The sequence below is a fragment of the Ixodes scapularis genome, unplaced genomic scaffold (assembly GCF_016920785.2).
Source record: "Ixodes scapularis isolate PalLabHiFi unplaced genomic scaffold, ASM1692078v2 PGA_scaffold13__105_contigs__length_92229423, whole genome shotgun sequence".
Lineage (NCBI taxonomy): Eukaryota > Metazoa > Arthropoda > Arachnida > Ixodida > Ixodidae > Ixodes > Ixodes scapularis.
Window position 1 is genome coordinate 3,214,001 of NW_024609839.1, and position 25,236 is coordinate 3,239,236.

Sequence of the window (25,236 nt, forward strand, 5' to 3'; positions counted from 1 at the left end):
TTGGGTCGATGTCAAACTGCGAAGGCGGCGTTGTCTTAGGTGGCCACAAAGAGGGGTCTTCTGATATTCCGGCGATTGCGGCTGCGTCCGGGAGTTCCTCGGCGTGACCCACGGCGGTGCCTCTCGTAAGGTGCTGGGCCTCTTGTCGGAAGTTCGTTACGAGTGCGACAGTGCGTCCGTCTTGGAGCTCCGTGACGCCTCTTGCGATGCCAATCCCTCTTCCTAGAAGCAACTGGAGGCTTCCTTCGAGCAAAACGTCGCCGCAGAAAGACTCATCGACCCCGACGGGTACGAAAACACTTGACCGCGGCGGTAGGTTCACGTGGTTTGCGAGGACTCTTACCGCGGATGACGTCACTTTGGGGTCCTCCTGTGGTGAAGCAGGTTTTCGAAGCGTCAGCCGGTTTGCTCCGAGGTCGATGACGGCGCCATACTCGCAGAGAAAGTCCATTCTGAGGATAACGTTCCTCGAACAGTCTTGCAGAACGTCGAACTTGACAGGACACGTCTCACCGTGGATCTCGACGCGAGCAGTGCATCTCCCGACCGGTGTGATGAGGTGCCCTTTGGCGGTTCGTATCTGAGGTCCATCCCACGGCGTCGTGACTTTTCGAAGGCGGCGGGAGAGCCTCCCACTCAAGACTGAGTAGTCTGCTCCGGTGTCCACGAGCGCTGATGCGTCGTGGCCGTCGATGACGACGTTTAGGTTATTGGACACCGTTGCAGGGGCGTGGTTTCGATCTCCGGTAGCGTTCGAGTGGGGGCCCTCCGACGTTCGTGGAGGATCTTGGCGTCGGTCGTCTTCGGCAACTCCACCTCCAGGGGTTGCCGCGCCTAGTTTCTCTGGCGAGGAGCGAGGGGTGACAGGCTTTCACGTCGGGGTCGATTGGTGCATCGGCGAAGATGGACGTCGTGGCGACGGCGATCGGAACTCTCGGCGGGACGCAGGCTCGGGGGACTGAGGTCGTCGCAGGTACTCGTCGATCTCCCGAGGTCGTTCACTATAACGGGTTCGCGGGTCGTTCGGGTAGAACCCGCGAAGCCCGAGTCGTCGGTATGGGCATCGACGGTAGGTGTGGTCCGCTTCCCCGCAATGGAAGCACAGAGGGCGTCGGTCGGGCGTTCGCCACACGTCGGTCTTGCGGGGTGCGCGAGGCTCCGGGCAGGCGTACTGGACCTGGTCGTCGTGGTGTCGGTCGTACTGCGGCGCAGGAGACTGACGTCGGGGCGACGCGACATAGGTGCGACGAGGAGGAGGCGGTGGCCGTCGAGCCACTGCGGCGTAAGTCAACGTGGGCTCCTCGGGGGCTGCCACGACGACGGGAGCCTCTGGCTGGAAGGTTCTCTGGATTTCTTCCCGCACAACCTCGGCGATGGAGAGTGAGGCCGGGCGTACTGCAGCGGGCAGGAGCTTCTTGAGTTCCTCCTGGACGACTTCACGGATAATTTCACGGATGCCGGGGAGTGTGGTGCCAAGGTCGGATCCGGATGTCGCCAGAGTGCTTACGCCGGGGTGTCGCTGGTAATGTCTGGCGTCGTGCTTGTAGGGCCCGTTCGATATTCGTCGCCTCCGTGACGAGCCCGTCGACGGTTGTCGGGACTCGGGGGATTGCGAATGAGGCCGCCGAATATCTCACTTTTCACACCCCTCATCAAGTGGTGCAGCTTCTTCTCCTCGGTAGCCTGAGGATCGGCGCGGGCGCTAAGGCGGAGAACATCCTCAACGAAGCTGGTGACGCTCTCATGTAGGTCTTGGGTTCTTGTTCGCAGGAGATCTTCGGCCCTCTCACGTCGGTGTTGGCAGGCAAACGTCTTCTTCAATTCTTGCTTGCACACCTCTTACGACGTCAAAGAAGCCTCGCGGTTTTCCATCCAGTGCCTCGCAGTTCCTTCCATCGAAAAGTAAAGGTTCTGCAAGCAGTGCTCGGCTGACCACCCGTTATGTCGGGCCACCCGTTCATAGTGCTGCAGCCAGTCCTCGATGTAATCGTGCGCGTCTCCGTGAAACGGCGTCGGAATTTTGGGTGCGACGGGCAGGTATACGACGGCAGGAGCGGCCGGGGCCTGCGCCTGGTCGGCCATCGTCGTCTTCTTCGGCTTGGGCTTCTCCAGTAGCAAACCGTATTCAGGATCGTCTCCCTTGACGCGCCGGCTGGTCCGAGTTTCGGGTTCCGCGGGGAGTGGCCTTCTCACTGGGCTTGGAACCGGACTTGCACTGCGGGATCTTGGAGGGTAACGCTGCACAGGCATGCGGTAGCCCGCACCTCCACCAAAATGTCACGAATGACAGGTGATGAGGCGGTAAATGACTGAGTAAACTGAACTTTTAACGGGGCGAACTTGTGCCCAAAAACAAAAGGAAAACGAAAGATAACAACAGAGCGTCGCGGGCGTCGAAGGCGACGAAGCAGCAGGATCGAACACTGAGGTGAAAACTGACTCAAAACGGTCGCGGGCGGCCTCTTATCTAGAGTGAGTCACTATCTCGAAGATTCGACGGAGAAGGTTCGAGCGTAGCGCGCTCGGGGCGAGAATGAACAAGCACTTTCTAGAACAACAAAAGCAGGGATAAACGATAGTTATGTCCGCAGCAAGAATAAACGAGAACTTTCTACAAGTCTGTGACCCTGCGGGCGGCAATACATTACGAAGCCTCCTAGAGATTCACCAATGACGTAGGTGCACCGCGAAGAAGTGGTTTAGTTCTGAAATTCCACATTTCATGCTCTATCCGTAGCGGTCGAGAAATGCAAGGCAGCAGACGCTACAAATCCGACACATACCGCCTCCGCGCTCACTGCCTACTCCGTAAATCGAACATACTACAACTCACCATAATAGCGCCTCTACTAGAACCTACCAGAAAGAGTCACCTGACGCGGGCCGACTCGTCCCGAGATGCGTACCGTTTCTCGGAAAACGCGAGGAGGGTGAGGGGGAGAGGCGGCTTCGGAAGAGGTTGCCTTGCGGAGGCCATGCTCGTGACGTCATGCCATCCCCCTGGTCGCGAAAGACCCGCCCGTCACGTGACGTTCCTGCTTGGAATCGGCCTGCTGTTCCGGTCCTGGCCTGGCCCTGCCTGAGGCTTCCTGGCAGCGTTGCGGAGTTGCCATTTCGGAGTTGGAATGATTCCAGGAATCACTCCGCATTTTCGCGACCCCGGAACGGAATGGGGAATGGAATGGCGGTAACGTTGATGGGAGTGGAATGGGAATGGAATTATATGCCTTTTGCCCCGAATGGAATGGGAATGGAATAAGCCCAATTCTCCTTCTTATTTTTTTTTTTCTTTGTGGTTACGTTTAGCTCTACCGAGCCAGGCAGCGAGCCAGTTGCTCAGAAATAAAATGAGCAGGAACCTGCTAGCACGCGTGGAACCATAAACTTATACCTGCAAAAAAAAAAAAAAAAAAAAATGCTATACAAAAAACAAGCGTCAAAGCAAAGACCATAAGAGGGGGGAGGAGGGGAGGGTGGCGGTGGAACCTTTTACGGACGCGTCTAGAACACACGAGACCGTAAAAAACCAAGCACAAAGTAAAAATAAATAAATAAATAAATAACTAAATAAAAACGAAGGGAGCGGCAAAGCAAGGAACCGCCATACACGGCTCTCCATCGTCCCTCTTGTCTACCTTTTTTTTTCTCTCTCTTTGCGACGGCATGAAGAAAGCACGCTCGCGCACAGACTGGGATCTGGGAGCGGGGGGCAACTCATAACTCGCAGAGCTCTGAGGCCAGATTCATAAAAAACCTCTTACCTACGACATCTTAGCTCCGATGTTCGTAAAGTTACGATCATCGTAAGATGACGCAAGAACGGTATTCACAAACGCCTTCTTAACGGTGCAACAATTTGCGGACTTTGGCTAATTAATTGCGGGAATTGATCCCGGCCACATGTAAAACGAAGGACCGAAAACTATTCTTTCCTGCTTGCCCTAGTTTTCATTAAAAAAAAATAAAAGAAATCGGTATCTCTGGCACCCCTCAACTCAACATTGAAGCGGCACCAGCTTCGCCTGTAACGTCATTCGGAGTGGCGTTGGTTTCCGGTTGGGTGCTTCTGGCTTCCGTTTCCCCAGCGCTCGCCGGCTCGCCAGGCTCGCCGCTCTCCCGCTCTCCCGTCGATTCCCGACCAACAAGGTGGCATGGGCGAACGGCCTGAGCGACGTCGAGCGCAAGATGCTTGCGTATAGTAAGTCAGTTGGACTTGTGCGGCGGGCAGTCGAAGTCGAGGTCGAAACACCAGGAACAATAACGATACCACGATACTACGGACCACGACCAACGTTGGACCAACGCACTCCGTCGAGCGAGGGAAAGACAAAACGTCCGGATTGCTCGTGTAGCCGCCGTAGGCTCCTCGGGCTTCGACGGATGACGGCGACGGCAGGTTTGGTTGACTTGCGGTAGATGGCGCCACAAATCTTTTAGCGGCCATATTAGTCTTTTGAAGCGTTTCTGCATGCCTAAAAAACAAGATTTTTTAAACTTAACCTTAAATCAAGCGTACAATTGCCTAACACTATCACTTACAAAAACCAATCCGAATGACGTCACACCACAGGTTTCACTTGCGGCCACCATGTGGCCGCAGGTTGGGGAAAAAAGCGTTTTTTATTTTGCGATTACGCAGCGAAATAGGGGTATTTTGGGGTATGGTGGCACTTTTTCTCTTACTTATGCCGAAGTAAACAATATAGAAAATAGAAGCTGCGCACTCGTTCAGTGTTAAAATCATTGCACCGCCCCTTTAAGTGAGTGGAGGAAAGTTACGACCTCTTACGGAGAAACGATGACTTCCGGTGCTGTTGCTATGGCAACGGCGTTTTCGGCAAAACGAACAACCAATTAGAGAGCTAGGCATAGTTCGGAGCACGTGGATTTTTAATAACAAACACAGGCTAACCACTCGTTGATAGACAGCTCTGTGTATGTCCTGTACTGTCTGTGTGTAAATGTTTAGTGTTCAAGCTGATTCTCATAAACACGGGCGGCCTTTCCACCACCGCTTGTCTGGGGTCCGTGCAGTGATATATCGACGGTAACACGATTTAAACGCTTCGTTGACTGCTACAAACTCGATCGCTATGAAGTCAACACAACTGTCATCGTTGGTAAAAGCCCCGTGCCAGTCGTTTGCAAAGCGACGTAGATGGAAACAAACCGCCGCGGCGTTTCTCGCGGCCTCGGAAATGCAGGAGTGAGTCGACGTTAAAAAGGATACGTTTGAACTACGAGAGTGTCAGCAAGAGTCGCGCAAATACCTGTTCACACTCGAAGCGGACGCGTGCGTTTGATCGAAGTGCTGGATTCAGACTGCGTTTCGGTAAGCGCTTCGGGACCGATCTTCTACGACTGCAACTCGATACTGACGTGACACTCGGCAAAGAAAGTTTGGACCGGCATCGCGTAGCTCCCACAAACTGATAAAGCTCGACAGTTAAAAATGGCATACTAATAACAAAGTGTACATACCGTGTTGTGAAGGTAATCCGTACGGCGTTTATTTGAGCTCTATATCACACAAAACAAGGAGATAGAATCGAGGAGTCCTTAAGGCGACAGCGTTCGTCACCGCTGCCTCGGAAAACAAGGTGATCGAGATGATAAGGGGAATAGGTTGACCTCTGAAATTTAGTTCAGCTATAAAACTATTAGTTCAGCTATCAAACTATTCATACGGGGAGGGTCCACAAGGGTCGCGCGGGCGTATTCCATTCAGCAAGCCAGCCGGTCGTGGGCAGACGGTCTTGGCCAAGGACCGTCTGAGCAATGCTGCGCCGGAACGGGTCGGAGTGCCTGCTACGCCTATATATTTTGCCGAGCTCGCTTGGTCGGTGGGATCGTTGCCTTTGTTGCCTTTTCCGGGTGTCTGTGGATCCAGCGTTCATGTTCGTCGTGGTCGGTTTCAAGTACTTCTTCATTTTTTTCTTGCTGCTTGAAGTCGGGACGCGCAAGAAGAGCAGGTAGAAAAATAAATGTCCGTTGGGTCGTCGCGACCGAGCAACTGAGCGACGTTGTCGGCCATGTTAATTTGATCGTAGAAAGTGCGTAAAACAGCTTCGGAGCTGTCGTAGGATTCTATCGTAACCTGCGCAAAAGTTACGACAATTTCATTTCGAGAATACGGATTTTCTCTCAAATTTGTCGTACGCATTTTTTTCGTCGTAAGTTCGCTTTGAGAATCCGGCCTCTGATAACTTGTTGACTCGCACGCCGCCGAAAGATGATCCGGTTTTGTTTACTTATAGTTTGAGGAGCGTTTATGGCGCGTTCACATTGGAAGCGGATTCGCGTTCGCGAAGCGGATCCGCGCGTTCTCAATGGGCGCGTTAAGTCGGCGCTCCTTTACTCCTACTCCGACGCTCCGAGTTTCATAACGAGCCCAGCAACTAAACGGCGCATATCGTGCAGGAGCGCGACACACCGAGGCTGCGTTCCAAACTTACTCAAATGGATCTGAGTTACCCTGGCGTTTTATGTCACGTGACAACAAAAATAGAGAAACGCTGGACGCGGATAGGTTTTCAAAAACCACTTTTACCCTAGAGTTAGATCGAGTATATAAGTTTGGAACACGGCCAGAAACTATCAACGGGCCGCGGCCCACACGAGCTCCTTCCAACCCTGGATACGGGTGGCAGAAGCCGAAAATATTTGGAAGATAAATAATTAGGCCCGGGTGGAGCGGCAGAGTCTAAAGCAAAAGAAACGGCAACGTTATGAAGTTTCTACGAACGTTTTATTATTCCTGAAAGGTTTGAAGACTCGTGCATATATGTGCATATATGTACATATGTGCTTCATGCATATATGTGGAAGGTTACCTTGGTTGATCTATTTATTGACCATGCATGCTGTTCCGATTTAAATTAAAGACAATATTCTTGAACCCACTCGTCGACACAGGAAAACCCTCAAATTTGTCAAAGATTTTCTGGTTCCGTCGATTCCGTCTCGCAGCGAGACGGAAGCTACGCCGATACCGGCACACGGTCGTTCGTTAGCACATCGTTTTTAGGCGGTATGCATGAACAAGCCTTTCCCGCAACGCTAACTGGTGTTTTGGCTTTTCAATCTAAGTATCTTTATTCGCTGCGGCCGGGCTAAGCATTCTAAGCAGGGCAGCCGTCTGACTGCCTTTTTATCACTTTTCTGTCGCCGAGCTATCGGCACGCTCGTTCGATAGATCTATTCGTTTTCAGGCAAGACGCACAAACAAACCTTTTAATCGACGCTCGCTGATATTTCGGCTTTCAAATCGAAGTATCTTTATTCGCTGCGCTAAGTATTATAAAAGGGACAAGCGGTCCGAATATCTCCTCATCTCGACAACTTTTCTGTCGCAGTGCTATCGGCACGGTACCGTTTGTTAGATTAATTTCTTTTTCAGGCGAGATGAACGAACAAACCTTTTTCGGAACGCTAATTGCTGTCTTGGCTTTCAAATCAAATCGTTTTTACCTGCTGGATTAAGCACTAATCAAGTGAAAAGGAGCAGCGGTCAGCCTACGCCTTTTCGTCTCGGCGGTCACAACAGCAGCGCAGCCATCTTGTTTGTTTACGTGACGTCACGGAGCGCGAAGAAATCACTTGCGCTCCGAAAAATTCTCGGTGCACAAAGAGCGCGCTCGAGTGTCAGTCTCCGGTGGCACTCCTGTCCGTTTAGTGAAAGGAGCGCCAAACTCTCGCGCTCCGGAGCGCGGACTTAACGCGCCCAATCGCAAAGCGGCTAGGATCGAGCGGTTGAAGCGCGTTTTTGCCAACCGCTTCCCGCAAAGCGGCAACGAATCACAACGCGACGCTGACGTGACGTCAGTGACTTTCAAAACAAGATGGCACCTGTCGCTGGTGAGGCCACGACCAGGGTGTAAGATAGACAGGTGGGGAAACGAGAGCCATATGAGCGACCGGATTGTGTCCCCCTCGGTTTTCTAGGGAGGCTCAAGTGAGCGTGGGTGTAACTCAAAACCTGGAGAGCGTTTGCAATTTAATGGCGGCGCCTGAGGGAGAGGATTCGGGAAAGGATATGCCCCACTGTTGCCTGCACGAGAGCAGACGCCCGCTCTGTTGCAACTCTGTTGCTCCATGCGCCTTTCCTTCTCTCGCCCCCCATTGCGAGCAACGAACGGCTTGGCGTAGCCTCTCTCGCTTCCTCCTCGCTCCGGGAATTGCAAACGTCGAAAGGAGAAAGCAGGGTTGCCAGACAAGCAGCAACGTTCAAGATGGCGGAATTTACCATTTTTCGCGTTAAAAAAATACTTAACCTATCGCAACAAAACTGGTGGCTATGGAAAAGTAATCATTTATACCTTGTGTAAATTATTCAAGCACCTTAATGGGCTCTTATGACCTGAGTTAGGAAATAAAACGACCCTTTTCTCCCATAGACTCCCAGCAAAATTTAGCAATTAAATGGCGTTCATGTCCCGTGATCCCCGATCTAGCAGTTGCACCCACCCTCACTTGAGCCTCCCTACGGTTTTCTCTTTTTATGTGGCGCCATCTATCTGGAGCACCGCGAACCCTCACTTCTGGCGCGTTCACACTGGAAGCGGATCCGCGCGTTTTCAACCGCAAAGCGGCTAGGATCGAGCGGTTGGAGCGCGTTTTTGCCAACCGCTTCGGGACCGATTTCTCCCAACCGCTTTCACGAACCGCAAAGCGGCAACCAATCACAACGTGACGCTGACATGACGTCGTTAACTTTCGAAACAAGATGGCACCTGTCGCTGGTGGGGCGTCCAAGGCGCTGTAGTCCTAGCGCTGTAGTCTTAGCTTTCGACAAATCAACGGAGAAACTTGATGCTCACGTCCGTCACTTGAATCCGACGCGAAAAGAATTGACTCGTAATTTTAACGGGCTTCGTACCGGTGATTTGGTTTAGGTCAGAGTTTTTTTTTTTTTTTTATTATTCCGGGTGTTACAGCTTAAGCTCGCTGCCTAGTTAGTCTCTGCCTCTAGAACGTCGGAACCCACTCCTGATCGACCGAAATGTCAGCTCTTCTACCCACTAAAATAGTCGCGTGAACTATTGATAGCTTTCGACACCGTGCATGACCACCGCGAAGGCCGATTGAGACGTCGTGAGCTTGATTGCGTAGCCAACGCACTACCGCGGAGGGGGCGGGGTACCAGCGCTAGCTCGACCTGTAGCGTTTACTACTAATAAAATAAATAAAGGGAGCCTACTCAAGGAATAAACTGTACGTACCAGACAATGCAGAGGTAATCCATACGGCGTTTATTTGAGCTTAATGTCAAACAGTAGACTCGATCGACGGGCGAGTGACGAGAGGAGAGTCCGCCACCAACGAAGCCACGACCGGCTGGCACCGAACACATTCCCCCGCACCACGGTCCACCCCACCGCTCACAACTTCGAAAATGATAAGAGCGAACAACAACGAGGGGGGAAAACTGGCCTTCTATCCCGAAAACAAGGTCAGCTATTCATGCGGGAGGGGTCCACTTCGAAGAAATGATCGTGGACATCCTGTTCTGAGTCAGCAAGGCGCGCCTAGCTGGACTTTGCTTGTGGGCGAAGTCGAGGGAATCAAAGTCGAGTTTGGCGGGAAAATGCTTCTATTTTCGCTGCCTGAACTCGTGATGCGTGCGAACATCCCGGAGAAAAATATTCCGAGTGCCAAAATGGCAAAACTTGGGCTTTGGATCTTGAATAAAAGTGGATTTTGGATTGTAAAACAGGGTTGCCAAACGCAAGTCTCAAAAGATCACGCCTGATCGCGAGAAAACGCCAACCGCCTCTCGGTGTGTCTGAACGGGGTTGCTCGCGAACCGCATCCGGGACCGCTTCGCGAACGCGGATCCGCCTCCAGTGTGAATGCGCCATTCGGAGGGCGATCGGTGGCGACCGGCTAAACTGACGGAGATGGTTTCTCGTGGATTCTCAATGGAGGACTGTCGTTCTCTCGGTCTATTTTGCGCACTCTCCCATAGAGTTCCAAGCGAATCCGATTCCGACTTTTTTTTCCTCTTGCCGCAGCGCCATCTGTCGCAAATCGGGGGTACCCGCAAGCAGACGAGTACACAATGCGGTCACGGCGCTGCGGTAGGCTTCTATGGGCTGTTTCCCACCTGTCTATCTTACACCCTGGCCACGACCAAGAGTTGGTCGTGGGCAACGTTACTAGAACCACTCAGTTGGGAAACTGCCTTAGAGACTGCTCTGGAAAAGTGGCCCCAATCTGTCCACCAGAACCGAGCTACTGACGAACACAACGCCGCCATTTCTCCCGCAGCGGCCACTCGAGGAACTGCAGATTACTTCTATTTTGGCTTTAATCGGCCATTTTGGTGCCGAAAAGATACAGCGGAAGAGGCTACAGGGGTGCCACCTCCGTCTCCCCAGCAGACGCGCCGCGGATTAGAACAGAAGTTAAAATGCAAAAATAGTCCAAAAGCCGGGAGATGTCATGATTAAAATAAGAACACCTACTTCACATAACAAGAAAAACAGCTTCATTAAACGTTTCGCCTCCCATGCGAGAGGCATCATCAGTACATACACAGGAATGAGAGAGCTTCGGTCAACGCAGTCCTATTTATCGGGAAGGTCCATATAAGCTTCCGGGAGGGGGCCACGGTTCTTGTTGCACGCCGTCTTATCTCCGCGAATGAACCATGACTCAAGTAGTTTGCGTGGGCCCCACCTATCCTCCTTCGCCAAGGTCGTCGCGGCGCCAAGGTCGTCAAAGCCGCGACGACCTTGGCGCCGCGGTTGCGATTTTTATCCGCACTAAGAGTGCGGATTATGTTGGCTTCTTATGCCTGCTGTCGTAACGTCACTGGAGGCGTGTGCTGGCCTTCTCCTCTAGGTGGTGTTGACTGGAATCGCACGGTGATCGGTGAATCTGATCCGCTCCCCTTGTTCCAGTAGGGTCTGCTCCCAGCCAGCGGCTCCCAGCCAGCGGGCGCGCAAACTGTGGGCGCGCATATGCTTGACTGGAGGAGGGGAGGGAGGGGGGGGATGGCGGAGAACTTTCGCCGCTTTCGCGGTCTCTCGCGTGTCACGTGTTAGGGACAGGCGCCTCCGCTGCATCCCCTACGCGGGCGCTGCGAGCGGGCGTTCTCCGCGCCAGTGTTGCCATTTTAGCGATTTTGTCGCTAGATTTAGCGATTTTCTATACATTTAGCGACGGATATTTTTAATTTAGCGGCTAGCGGCTTTTTTAGCGACTTTGGTGTTCAACCGTATTCTTATTATTTTGAACAATTTTAGAGATGCTCGCGGGCTAAACCCTTTTGCTTTTCTAGCAGAGTTTGCTTTGGATAGATGCTCAATTTTGAGGCGCGAATAAAAAAATGTAAACACTGTCAACACTGCAGACCATCTCTCTCGCGCCCACGTACCACGTGCTGTCCGCCAAGCGTTGAGAAAATTGTCGAACTGTTTAGGGAGGTGTCAGGTGAACTTAATTTTACCTGGAAATTGCCTCTGAATAACTGCATTCAATTCTTAGACATTGTGGTCCTTTTTTCTGAAGAATATGTCTGTTGGCAGTATTGTCCGCCCACCAAGAAAAGAATAGTTTTGTTTGAAAGTGCTCACTTTAAACTGGTAAAGAGGGGTATAGCCTTTGACATGTCTAAGTGCGGCTCTAGAAAAAAGTTGCAATCACCAGAGGAAAATCAGTCTTGAACGACAAGCAAAAAGAGACGTTCCTAGTTACTGCCTTGTCGTTTTCCAAATAAAACATTACAAACAAAAACTGTGCTAGTTGTTTTTCACTGTAAGTTTAACTTCTTAAAATACCTGAGATATGATTATTTGAGATTTAAATTTTTTTCCAAGAGTTTAATAAGCTCTTGGAATTCAGCGAATATTTTAGCGACTTCCTGGCGGATCTAACGACTGTTTAGTGACTTATTGGTCTCAATTTAGCGGCGGGAGCACAAAAAAAGATGGCAACTGCTCCGAGTGCGTGAGTGCGGATTGCGTGCGGAGGCGCGGACGCTGTACCGGGGGTACGAAGGCGTTGGCACGAAGCCCCGTTGGATTTTCTTTACCTGCACTCCGCGTGTGGCGCGATTTTGTCGCGGGAAACTATGAACACAGTGGTTTAGAAGTTCTCAACTTTCTGTTGATTCAGTGGCATGCTGGCAGCCTCCACGAGTCCATGGAAATATTGGTGGTTCTGGTTTCAAAATTAAAATAATTTCAAGCGAATATTTTTTGTTTTATAAAAAGAAAAATTAACATTGGGTGGTGCGCTTCAGATTAAACGGTACTCACGCCTCGGGGATCGGATAGAGGCGATCAATGTGTGTGCGTGCGTGTGTGTGTTCCCAAACACATCAGCCTTACAATCCCCAACCCCCCCCCCCCCCACCACACATACACACAAAAAAAAAAGTTCTGGCGATTTGTTTTTTTGTAGGGTTAAATATGTTTATTGACGAAAGAAAAAAGAAAAACTAGAGCAGTGTCTGGTGCTTAGATGATGGGGGCAGTGGCTTAGGAAAGGGGGGGGGGGGAGGGGGAAAGGAAGATCAATCATTTCCAGTAAACAATATTTTTAAAAAAAGACGCCCCCTCCCCGGCTCAATCTCCTGAACACATTCAACACTACTAGATGAGGGAATGCCTGATAAGTCCCCGGCCCTTTGTTACTGTAATTTTTTTAATAGAATGATTTGCGCTTTTGTAAGTAGACGACGATAGATGTGATGGCTGTTAAAAGATGTTTTTGTGTGGTTGTTTGATCGAAGATGTTAAACATATATGCCGAGGGTGCCGAACACTGAGCTTGCGGGTTTTGGGCGTGGCGGCAGCGGAAGTTTGGAACATCTGTGTGTGTGTGTGTGGTCTGGGGCGGGAGGGGGGGCAATTTTGATAGCCCCCCACCGTTCCCACATTACTGCCCCTATCAGCTAAGCACCACACAATGTTAATGTGCTGACTGTGGCGAAGGCGCGTTATAATGGAACTCTTAAACCAGCTTCCGTTTCTTTTTTTTGCAAATAATAATATTTTGTTTGACAAAAAAAAAATTAAAAGATACAGAAGGAACAATAGGATTGCTTACGTCCTGCTTTCATGCTTTTTTTCAAGCCCCCGAGGCGCGAGTACAGTTCAGTCTGTACCCAAATACTCCACCTAACGCTAATCAATTTTGGGGAAAAAAATAGAAAGATGCGATTATGCATTTGCAGTGATGTTTGGCGGTACGCTAGTCGGTGGTGCATAGTGAACATATAATCAAAACAGCGAAAACGAACACAAGGACAAGTAGAAGAAGGGACACAAACACAGAGCTGACTCGCGTCTTCTTATGTTGATGTGTTTTAAGAAGACGAAACAGAGAGTAAATCGTGAGTCATCGCTGTGGCTGTGTCCCTTTTTCTACTTGTCCTTGTGTTCGTTCGCGCTGTTTTAATTATATGTTTACGATTATGCATTTGTTTAAAATTGAATTCATTCTGAAACACAGGTCTCCTCCCAATTAAACTCCGCACAACCACTAATATTTCTATGAAATCGGTGCTGCCAACATGCCAATGTCACACCACAAACATCGTAAGTCACTATGTTCAAAGTTTCCCGCGTCCAAGTATGGTGCCTGGATCGCGTCTTTGACTGGTGTGTTTACCGCGGCCAAAAAAGTGGTCCCTCGATTTCCGCCTGATGACGTCATAGAAGTGTCATGCTGTCGCCGGTCGCGACCCTGGCAGCGTCTTAACAGTTATGGTGTATGTAGCAGATGCCTGTTCTGCTGCTGGTCGCTTTCCACGGTGACAGTTCACGGAAGCTAGTGCAGCCGGAAGTTGGGACGCCCAACGGGACGCCGTGACGACAGCGACACTCGCGTTCGCTCGTGCTTTTTGCCAGCATTTCTACGGCCAACCGCCAGGATCGTGACAGGCAACAGCATGACACTCGCGTCATTTGTTGCCACATCGGGACCACTTTTGATGTATGGGCGGGATAGGACGCTAAACACACCAGTCGAAGACGCGCTCCAGGCACCATAGTCCAAGTCGCGCCACGCCACACGCCAAGTTCTTCGCCGCACGCACTAGGAGTGCGGATAAGAATCCAACGCAATCCGCACTCGGAGTGCGGATAAGAATCCAAAATTATCCGCACTCCGAGTGCGGTTAGCTTTCGACAAATCAACAGAGAAACTTGATGTTCAAGTCCGTCACTTGAATCCGCCGCGAAAAGAATTGACTTACGGGCTTCGCACCGGTGATTTAGTTCGGGTAAGAGTTTATTATTCCGGGTGCCACAGCCCAAGCTCGCTGCCTTGTTAATCTTTGCCTGTAGAACGTCGGAACCCACCCCTGATCGACCTAAATGTCAGCCTTTCTACCCACTAAGATAGTCGCGTGAACTATTGAAAGCTTTCGACACCGTGCATGACCACCACGAAGACCGATAGAGACGTCGTGAGCTTGATTACGTAGCCAACGCACTACCGCGGAAGGCCTGCGCTAGCTCGACCTGTAACGTTCACTACTAATAAAATAAATAAAGGGAACCTACTCGAGGAATAAAGTGTACGTACTAGACAATGCAGAGGTAATCCATACAGCGTTTATTTGAGCTGAATGTCAAACAAACAGTAGACTCGATCGACGAGCGAGTGACGAGAAGAGAGTCCGCCATCTAGGGCCGTACCCAGGGGGAGGGTTTCGGGGTTCGAACCCCCCCCCCCCCCCTATGACTGTCGGCTGGGGAAGGGAGGAGCGATGGGGTGCATTTCGAAAAAGGCATGGGGTGGCCTCGATTCCGCTAAAGTCACTGGATCGGGAGACCGAGTGGGGGACCCGCTGAAGTTCCAGCGATGCTGTTAGGGGTGCACGTGTGCCTGTATATACAACACAGCGCTCCCTACTATTAAGGTCCATACGCACATTCGCGTTTGAACATGTTTGAGTGCGTTGCGGAGTCCTTGCGGCCAGGCGCGGTCGCTTGCGAAGCGACGCGAGCCTTCCCGCAACGCTCGGTAGCGCGACGCAAGCGAGTAGAGACTCGTTCAACTTTCCGAAGCGTTGCGGTGCGTTCGGGTGAGTTCGACCAATCAGAAGCCGAAAGAGGAGGGGGGGTGACGTGTTCGCTCGCCCCACCCGGCCGACTCGGCGAGACGTATCCGGTTCGCCGGTCGTAGTGCTTGCTTTTTCGTTTTGGGGAGCGGTGGGGACTGTATTTTCCAAGGCTGCGATGCTTCAAGCTCGACAAAACGTCGGGGAAGCCGGCGAGATTGTCCCAAGATCGAACACTTCGACGCTGTCGCTGTGCGCCGCCATGTTGCCTTGGATTTCTCTTACTATTGGTGAGCGACTAGCGACGATAGCGCGTTCTTATTGGTTCTTGACTGCGGTTGACTACGTGTCAACGCAACTGTGCGTACAAGTTTGGCGCAAGCGGTCTTCGCAACGCAACGCGTCCGGTTGCCGCTACGGAACGCACCGCTCTCAAATGCGAATGTGCGTATGGGCCTCTACTGCTAACCAGAGGCGCGTGAATTCCAGCGCATCTTCGCCGCACCCCGAAAACCGCAACGTACCCGGCCCACGACCGGTCTTTTTGAAACCACTCCGATAACGCCCTCCTGTTTTCCCCTCTCATCCAAGTGCCTGAGTGCCACCCCCCTCGGCTGAAGATCCCCGGGCGCCTCGCTTCCCCATCCTCATGCCACGCGCCCTTCCACCGCACAGTGGACCATAGCGGATGCTAGAGATCGTCTTCGCCAATTGAGGGCTGAGAGACAATCACATGACCTTGAGCTTCGCATAGCACACCACAGAGGGTAAGGTGACACTCGGAGCTGTACTGGCTGGGATGGCTCGTAGCGCCCTCTGCAGTCCATTATAAGGTGACACAGAGGAAATGTTCGCTCGTGCAATAACCACGTACGTTTGAGGGAAGCTCGTATCGGTTCTCTGTTCGCTAGTCCAACTTCCCAGAACACCGCGAGCGTGCGACGCCTCAGGGGCTTTGGGGGGCCTGCCGGGGATATGGGGTGTTTCGCGCGGTGAAAAGAGGATGGAAAGAGAATAACGAAAATTCGTTCCGAGCTATGTCTGTGGTCGCAGGGGTACCGAGTGTCACCGGACCCTGCGGAGGGTGCGCGGAGCTGCGGTTAGGGAGGTGGGTCAAGTACGGCTGTATATATTTTTCTTGTTCTCTTACCCCCGGTTCCCTCTCACCCAAGCCATGCTTACTGGGGCGGAGTTTGGGCCAATAAATAAATTTTGTCGTAAGCTGGAAGTAAGCTTTGAAACAATTTACTTCCGCTGTGATGGTGCATGTGAAACATTTCGTTGCTCGCTATTGTTAATTATAGGTCGATTACATGCTTCTGTTTTTAAAAAAAGTAAATACAAAAAACAGCCTTTCAAGATGGCCTCCGTGTTCTAGAAGCTCCCCCCCCCCCCCCCCCCCCCCCAAAGACATTTTCTGTGTACGGCCCCGCGGCCACCAACGAAGCCACGACCGGCTAGCACCAAACACATTCCCCCGCACTACGGTCCACCCCACTTCTCACAACTTCGAAAATGATAAGAGCGAATGAAGGTGGGAAACTGGCCCTCTATCCCGAAAACAAGGTCAGCTATTCATGCGGGAAGGGTTCACTTCGAAAAAAAGGTCGGGGACATCCTGTTCTGAGTCAGCAAGGCGCGCCTAGCTGGGCTTTGCTTGTGGGCGAAGTCGAGGGAATCACAGGCGAGTTTGGCGGGTCCATACTTTTTTCGCTGCCTGAGCTCGTGATGCGAGCGAACATCCTGGAGAAAAATATTCCGAGTGCCAAAATAGCAAAACTTTATCTTTGGATATTAAATTAAAGCGGCTTTTGGATTGCGAAACAGGGTTGCCAAACGCAAGTCTCAAAAGATCACGCGGCGTGATCGCCGAGAAACCGCCAACCGCCCAAGGAGGATAGAAGCGTAGGAGAGGGCATGACGATAGCCGTGTAGCCTCCACAAGCCATGCCCTCTTGACGCCTCGACTCTTTCTCATTTTCCTCCTTACTCTCCTCACTTACCTCGCCAACGTGACCACATCACGTGACCGTAGCTAGCCTTCGTCTAGCTATGGGGTACTAGAATACACCACAGGCCAGCCTTCGATCTGATAAAACCTACCGGACGGAGCGCGCGCAAGCCTGCAAGATGTCCTTCTACCAACATTACTAGAACCACTCAGTTGGGAAACTGCCATAGAGACTTCTCTGAAAAACGTGACCCCGATCTGTCGTCGAGAACCGAGCTAATGGCGAACACAACGCCGCCATTTCTCCCGCAGTGGCCACTCGAGGAACTGCACGTTACTTCTATTTTGGCTTGAATCGGCCATTTCGGCGCCGAAATATACAGCGGAAGAAGTTACAGGGGTGCAGCCCCCGTTTCCCCAGCGGACGCGCCGTGACTTACCACCAAAGTTAAAATGCACCTAGGTCGGGACGCGCTACCTGAAAGCACCTCTGAGGCATGTTTTTATAAAAACAATATTAATTGTGCCGCTAAACCTTGCAAACTAAAAATTTTAAAAACACCACGCGCCCATCATTTTGTACTAAACTCCAATAAATTTCATACAAGAAGGGTATTTTCCGTTTGTTGTTATGTAAAAACATGCTTTCTAAAAGCTCGAGGTGACCACAGTACAGACAAATGATAAAGAGTGGCGCTGTTGTCGTATTTAGCTCGGTCTCGGTGGACGCCAGCGGCCCAAGTTTCGACGGCGAGTTTCCCAACTCAGTGTTCTTGTAACGTTGCCTTCTACCAGGGGGGTAAAGGTGGGTGAGGAGGAGTGGTGAATCCCACGCGCCGGCATCCTGGGTCCCGAGTGAAAGATCGCGAAAGAGAGCGACAGAACACGAGAGAAAGAAACCAATGTTGCCAGCTGAAGGACGACAGTCGCAATGGTAATCGCGAAGACTGTAAACTCTCAGCAATATAAACAGTGATAATTTAACGTTGCAAACTAAATTCTGAGCTATTATAACGTTTATAAAAAGTAGCATACTCATTACGCTGCATTAACTTCCCTTCTGTCGAAATCTCGAAAATCTGGTAGTTGCGCAGTTTCGTATTTCCGGACGCGGCTACCCACCCACGCCCGGCAATACGAGACTAAACCAGATAACCGAAGCCGGTTATCTGGTTTAGTTTAGTGTTGACGGGAGGCCGTACATCTGCGTGTTATGCAAAAAGAAAGCTTCGAAAGGAACGCGAATATCTTTCCACCGGTAAGTTCGTGGGTTGTTGAAGTTCATGACGCTAATCTGATGATATATTTGTGAAATCGAAGGCAGTTGGTAACCATGTGGGACCCCGAGGGTCTGCCTGCATACTCTGCCGCTTGCCGCAGCCAGAATGCATGGGAAAATGGCGGACCTTTTCCTCTAGAGTTAGTATGTATGATCTCTATGCCTTCTACAGTCAACCATTTATCTCACACGTGACATGTCACGCGCACCAATACCCAGAGAAATCTACGGTCACGTTGGCCACAACATCCTTTAAACTTTTTATGACTAGGCTTCACCAATATTGCAATGTGCTCTCTCTTAGTACTTCTAACTTCCTTGCAACGGCCTCTCGATGTGTCTGAACGGGGTCGCTCGCGAAAGCGGATCCGCTTCCAGTGTGAATGCGCCAGCGTGGCTCTACGTTTAGCAGGTGGCGAACCATGCTGCCTGCATGTTCATTCGCCTGCACTTCTTTGAAGTGCGAAATCTGGGTTTGCTTCGGCATTAAAACGATGCGAGCTTCACTTTTCACTTCTGTCCTTGCACTTTGCTCCGACACTTGTATTTTTTTATACTGTATTTTTACGTGTAAGTTCTTTTACTTGGTCTTCGTTCCGATGCTTGTTTTCTGTGTTATATGTTTTAGATTCAAGTGACTTAGGGTTACAAGCAAGCTAGCAGATGCCCGCTCATTTCCTTTGACTTTAGTCTCTGCATACTTTGTTTCACCTTGCGATGGACCGCTGGAGACGCTTCGAGTCACCCCAGGCAATCCAGCACCGTGAGCTTAGTAAGATCAGTGCTTTTTTGAAGTCTTTAGCTTCTTTTTTTTGCAATTGTCTATGCGTTTCATAATGTCGGCTTTATGCTGCTTATGTCGGAAACATTGCACAATGTAGCTGTCAAGGGCCAATTTTTACGTTTAAGAATAAGAGAAATGAAATAGAGTGATTCAGCCATTCCAGGAGTGAGAATGGGCACAGTGTCCCCATCCTAGGAGTTGAAAGGAATTGAATTATCGAAAACTCTAATTCTCGGAATGGAATTGCAATGGAATGGGGGTGCCCACTCCGCAGCACTGCTTCCTGAGAAACCCCTCGATGGCAACGTGTAACCGGTAACCGAAACCGTAAAAATTTAAGACCGCAACAAGCCAAAGCAAAACGATATCAACAGGAAACGGTAGCCGTAACCGTAACGTTATATATTTCTTTTTCGGTTTGGGTTCCTCATTATATGCCATGCAGCATGCGATAGTCATTCACAGCCATTGTTTAATAGGATCAATATTGTAACAAATCCCAAACTTGCACTTTCCTATCAATAATATTTTAAACACAATAAAAATGTTAACAAAAAAAAACGTCCCACCTGGACTATAGGGAACTCCCTCTGCCGAGACATTATTACTGCCAGACTCCAGAACTAACCATGGTAATCAGGTGTTAAGTTCTACCCTCCCCCGGCTTCTAACCGTTTTTCCGGCGATTCCAGCGAGAATTGCCAGAACGTGCCTCACGGGGAAAACCGTCCCTCGGTGTGTGAGCATTAGGTACGTTAAAACCAATAGATAAACGGGGAAATTGCCACACACAACAAACATGGAACCCGCGAACACGAGCGCAGAGAAAGATGACACCGGATACCGAGAAACAGGGCCACCCCCCCCCCCCCCCCCTCCCCGGGGGGTTCACCCAATGCTGCGTCTACGTCTGCGGGTAAACCTGTGTCGCGCTCGGGACCCCCGCGGTCAGCACCCAGAACCACTGGAACATGATCCGCGGTCTCCGCCATCGTGACCCGCGCCGGAGATACGCGTCCGCGGCACTTCGACTAGATTAAAGGGGCCCTGCAACAACTTTTTGACTGATTTTTAATTTGCACCGGTCCTGAGCGTTCTGAACTTAGTAACTTAATGAAACTTTTTTTTTTCTCTCAAATTTCGCTTTATTTTAAAAGTTATAGGCGAATTAGAATTACAAAAACAAGCAAAAAATAACCTCCTTCATGACGTCGTAGGTCCTGGCTGAGTGGCCGTGAACTAGAGGAGTGATAGTGAGCTCATCGAGCGCTCACGGCTACCGCACGCCGTGTCGACGGGTCGAGAGGGCACCGCTAAAGCACGCTATCTTTGTTGTGCTTTCCTAGTGTCCAAATGCACATGAAGCCTTGTAGGACGGGGAGCTGTACTTTTGGGAGAGACCAGCTGCCCATTGAAAACGATAGAGGACATCTGGTTTGGGTGCTGTTCCTGCACCTATGTCACCAAAGATCAGCATGGGATCGTGAACCACCTGGTTGCCCATGGTGATGAACAATCCAAGAGCCAGCATCCTCTCGTGTCCTCTCACTCCAGGTTCAAATAGCTAAGCAACACTCAAAAGCACAAAAGCAACAAGTTGTTTAAGTGCAAACTGTGTCCTCAAGCCTTTACTAGTAATTCCCAGCTGACCAGGCATAACCAAACACACACTGGTGAAAAGCTATTGAAGTGCAAGCTTTGCCTAAAAGCCTTTGCTCGGAATTCTAATTTAAGAAGGCATTATCTAACACACTCTGGTGAAAAGCCATTTAAGTGCAAGCTGTGCCCCCAAGCCTTTTCTCGGAAGGGCCACTTGATCTGCCATAATCGAACACACACTGGTGAAAACTGATTGAAGTGCAAGTTGTGCCCTCAAGCCTTTTTTATAATAGTGCTCTGGTCTTGCATAATGGAACACACTCAGGTGAAAAGCCATTTAAGTGCAAGCTGTGCCCCCGTGTCTTTGCTCAGAATAGTGATTTAAAAATGCATAATCTAACACACCCTTCCGAAAACCATTTAGATGCAAGGTGTGCCCCCAAGTCTTTTCTCAGAAAGCCAGTCTGATCTGCCATAATCAAACACACTCAGGTGAAAAGCCATTTAAGTGCAAGCTGTGCCTCCAAGCCTTTTCTCAGAAAATCGATCTTATCCGCCATAATCTAGCACATTCGGACGAAAAGCCATTTAAGTGCAAGCTATGCCCCCAAGCCTTTTCTCGGAATTCTAGTCTGATCCGCCATAATCAAACACACAGGTGAAAAGCCATTTAAGTGCAAGCCGTGCCCCCGAGCATTTTCGCAGAATTCACATCTGAGACGCCATAAGCTAACACACTGTTGAAAATTAATTTAAATGAACCTGTGTCCCAAGGCCCTTTCTCAGAGATCTGATCTGTAATGCAGATATATAGACCATTTCATTTGAAGTATACAACTGCATGGAGTACCCTAAAGGACAGGAATGCAGTGCCTTACAAATGACAGCAATGATCCTGTGCATTTTTTATTGCCTCGGCTCGTGGGGCATGTGCCAAAACAGTGGTAAACGAACCTAAGGACGATTGCATTAATCGGGTGGCAGGGAGTGTGCTTTTGAACTGTCGACTTCTCAAAACGGTTAGTTGTATATCCAGTATGGTTAACACATTGATTGTTCATGCATAGTCAAACTCTTGCATTACTCACAAGTCTTTCATCTGAACGCTACTGTTAGTAATCACAAATGTGTTGAAGAGTAGGGAGCAATTCTCGGCCAGAAGTGATCAAGAGGTTGGTCAGTGCAATGACAAGTCGTTAACTTTTTCAATAGATTGAAATAGGTCAGTGTAGCTCGTTTGAGGTGTCTAATATGTTTGTTTTTGCTCCTGTACATAAAAGGTAGGTGCTTGCAGAACATAAATGTGACCAGTTTCAATTTAATTATCTAAAAAACTAAAGTGTCCTATAGTGTCTTTTTTCTGCTTTTGTTATCTGGTACTCTAGCGTGGAGTAATTTTTTAGGCTTTAATTTTTATGAACTGTAGCACGCCTCTCCATTTTAACAATCAACTCGGCGGGGAACCGATTTTTGAGTGTGTGTGTGCACTGCAGTGGTTCGTGCTCCCGATTTGAACTTTGCTATACTCGGAGATAACGTTTCTTGGCAATGCAGTCAAAGGCACTCCCACTTATGCCTTCTCCAATTTTAAGCACCGATGGATCTTGCACGTGAGCTCTCTTCTCCGAAAGGCCAAGAAAAGCTGTACCCCTAGTATAGTCGTATTCCAACACCACCAAGCTGGTTTTACAATTGACAGCGTGACAATTTTTAACACTCCATAATGCGGGTTCAACACTGGTTTGAAGAGCGAGGTAGAAAACTGAACTGACTTGAACTCGATCATATTCGAAGTGTTCTTGCTTCCTTCCCTGCACTGGAATCTTCATAGTCATGTATTTATATGACACCTGCTTTGAGATATCGCTCTTGTATTTAGGTGATCACAATTTTCTGTTGCTTTGTATTCTTGTTGCCGATAGTTGTTTCTGTGTATTTTTGTCAGAGTTCTGGGACCGTAGGTATCATGTGTGACAGCCAATGTTTTTTGTACTAATATGTCCATTTTTTTTCTGCATGGTTTACTGCATCCTGTGTTTTGTTGGTCAATGTGTGCTTAGTTGTGCATTGTGTAATGCGTTTGTGTATATCTTCATGGTGGTTTTCTTTCCTTACTCTCGGTTGTCTCGAATAAATTCTGCAGATGATAAATGTGTAATCAGAGTTCCGTATCGGTGTTCCTCGCGAATAAAGCTAGACGGTTTAAGCTTCCAGTGTTACAGTGTTGTTTTCCAGCCATTGCATATCTTAGCTGAACGAATGCCGTTGGCAGAGCAGCTCTCTGGAAAGTTCTTATTTTGCCTGCACCAAAAAACCTATTTTTGTCGCCTTTCAAAACCGAAACTAAACTGAGTACCGTAATTGAGCGCGCGTGTGTGGCGCAAGCGACCGGCTGACACAAAGTACCCTGCACGAGTTGTCCTTCCGATCTGAATGGTTTTTCCGTCGTCTCGCGTTTCGCGCTGATGTCGTCTCGTGGGTCTCGTCTTGCGTCTTTAAAAAAAAATATTTTCAGGGATAGGCGCTGGTGCATGCATGTGGATGCTGTGACGCTAGCGTGCCGGTTACCAGCCATGCCGGGTGTAGCCCGAAACAACCCATTCCCGTTTGAACCCGTCCCGTTTTGACCCATTCCCGAAACGACCTTCACGTTTGAACCCGTCCCGTTTCGACCCATTCCCGAAACAACCTTCCCGTTTGAACCTGTCCCGTTTCAACCCGTTCCCGAAACGCCCTTCATATTTGAACCCGTAGCCAAGACACATTTTACGTTTGAATTTATCCCGTTTGAACTCGTTAATTGGTTTAAAACCCCGCGCATCTCAACCTCTTCGCAAAAAGTGTACATCGTTCTAATCCTGGTTTGCGCAGTTTTTCTGCTTAAGAATATGTCCCTAAATCACGTTAATGCAATTAATACAAAGGTGCAGGCGAGCAATTCAGTTATGTTGTGAAATATTTTTGCTTGTAAACGTATTATTAAAATATGCAATACTTTCAGACAAGCTTCAAGGAAATATATTTCTACTTGAACCACTTAAAATGTTTCTTTCAAGATGGTCCCCAAAATGTGCAATTACGAAATGGACTATGTACACTGCGCGACTACGTTACCACGAGCACGATCTTGGCGATTTTTGGAATTTTACTTCGAAATGGTATTAGAAGGTATCACATTTTACCGCTTAGGTTAGTGGCCCAGATAAGCACTTTCAAACACACTAGTAATATTGATGGCAGTCTTCTGATTTTGTTTAGACAAACAGCTAAAACCAACAATCACTTGTTCGCGCTAACAGTTTCGCGCTCTGTACAATAACAGGGAGCTTTCGTAAACCGTTTTCGACGTCACGCGACGCTCCTTCGCAACCCGCTACGATACCCAGAACTCTATAGTCAAGGCCATCGGCGCGCAGGCGCAGTAGCGGCTTCTTCGTTGCAGAGGGCTTAGCGAAAAAGGAAACGCAGTCTACGAAAGCACCTAATGAAGTCTTAGAGGATCGCAGCAAGCACTTTGAGTAAGCAAAAATTAACGTTGCCTAAGTTTTTATATCGCGACGCTATTTTTAGGTTACCCAAAGCGCTAACGTACGTTATTCTAAAACTTCTTTATAGTGAACGGGATACTTTTTAAAAGTGATAAATCAGACAGGCTGACGGGCATATGATTGCGACCTCATTTTCTCACAAGTTCAAACACAGAACCGTCGCGTACACAGCCAAAAATCACAAACCACAAAATGCTGTCGCCTTGGTTGAGGAAGTCGAGAAGGAAAATCGCGCCATCAGAAAGGCGGCACTCCAATTGTGATAGTTCGCGGCGGTCACCTGGCTCGCACGCAGTGTTCTACGGAACGGCGTTCCAAGGAACGGCGTTCCTGGAACGCGTTCCTTTTTTCATCGGTGGAACTGGAACGGGCACTCGTTACATTTTTACTGGAACGGAAAAAGGAACGGCGTTCCTTTTTTTCGTCCAATGGGGTAATTTGTATTTTATTTCTAAAAGGAAAATTCTAAAAATATAAAACCAATATCTTTACAAAGAGCAGGGTCTCGTTAAATTTTTGGTCACTTAGGGTTTATTTTGTGTAGTCCTCGCTTGGTAACAGTCGGGTGCAGGAGAGCTAGTGAACATTTATTATTTTGCAGTGCCCGAGAGTGCGGTGCGAAACGCAAAACGTTTAGTCGACGGAAAAGACACAGAAAGAGGGACGTTTCAAACTTAGCCACTTTCTTTTCTTCCACGAATACTCATACACCCAGAAATCTAAGGCCGTACAGCCATCACTGAACGTCCACAAACAGACCTACAGTTACAACAAAAGGATAGGCTACCTGACATGGAATGCACCCTTGTATCTTAAATATTGGTCACTTAAATGATACAAAAAATTAATCTTTACTTCTCCCCTTGTCCCCAACCTTCAAACAGAACAACAAATCTACACTTCACGAAGAAGGACTTGCATTTTTCATGACTGACCTTCAAAAGCCGTACCCTCTTCTTTACTTGCTCGCCTTGCGGACACCAACATCGAGAAGCAACCGTTGTTAAGTTCGAACAAGGGTCTTTGTTAGATTGAAACGTGTGAGGTTGTTGTAAAAAG

General features: G+C 49.4%; 1 pseudogene; it reads left to right on the forward strand.

Moving 5' to 3' along the window:
- Positions 1-13,522: 13,522 nt before the first annotated feature.
- Positions 13,523-21,291, forward strand: LOC120841047 (annotated as a pseudogene).
- The last annotated feature ends 3,945 nt before the right edge of the window (positions 21,292-25,236 follow it).